This window comes from Propithecus coquereli, unplaced genomic scaffold (genome assembly GCF_000956105.1).
Source record: "Propithecus coquereli isolate 6110/MARCELLA unplaced genomic scaffold, Pcoq_1.0 Scaffold442, whole genome shotgun sequence".
NCBI classification, from domain to species: domain Eukaryota; kingdom Metazoa; phylum Chordata; class Mammalia; order Primates; family Indriidae; genus Propithecus; species Propithecus coquereli.
Window position 1 is genome coordinate 830,055 of NW_012150197.1, and position 501 is coordinate 830,555.

The window sequence follows — 501 nt, forward strand, 5'->3', positions numbered from 1 at the left end:
TGCCTGGCCCACAGGAGCGAGCGGGTCTCTCTGTTGCTGGCGACTAACCCAGGAGCCTGGGCCGCGCCCTCGGGCTGCTCGGTTTTGGGGTGCACCCTGTGCCCAGTCTGCTCGGTTTTGGGGTGTGCATCACAGCTCCCGCAGCGGAGCCTGTTCCTGAGTGGTGCAGTCCCTGGGCTGAGTGGGGGCAGGGGGCCACCGTGGCAGGGGGCGTGGATGGCGGTGCCTCCGAGTGTCAGGACAGGGTGAGCCTCGGTGGCTGGCAGTGGGAGGGCCCCTGGCACCGTCTTTCCAGCACGACACAAAGTCTGCCTCGGAGCGTCCTGGGGCTGCTGCTGGCCACTGGCAGCTCCTGCCCAGAGAAGCCGCCTTCCCCAAGTGCAGCGAGGCTGCTGCGCCCCCCGAATGTGCCCGCCGCTGACCTGCGGCCAGAAGCACAGCCCTCCCGGGGCCCCCTGCACCAGGAGAGCAAAGATGCGATGGGGCTGGGTGGTCTCCGAG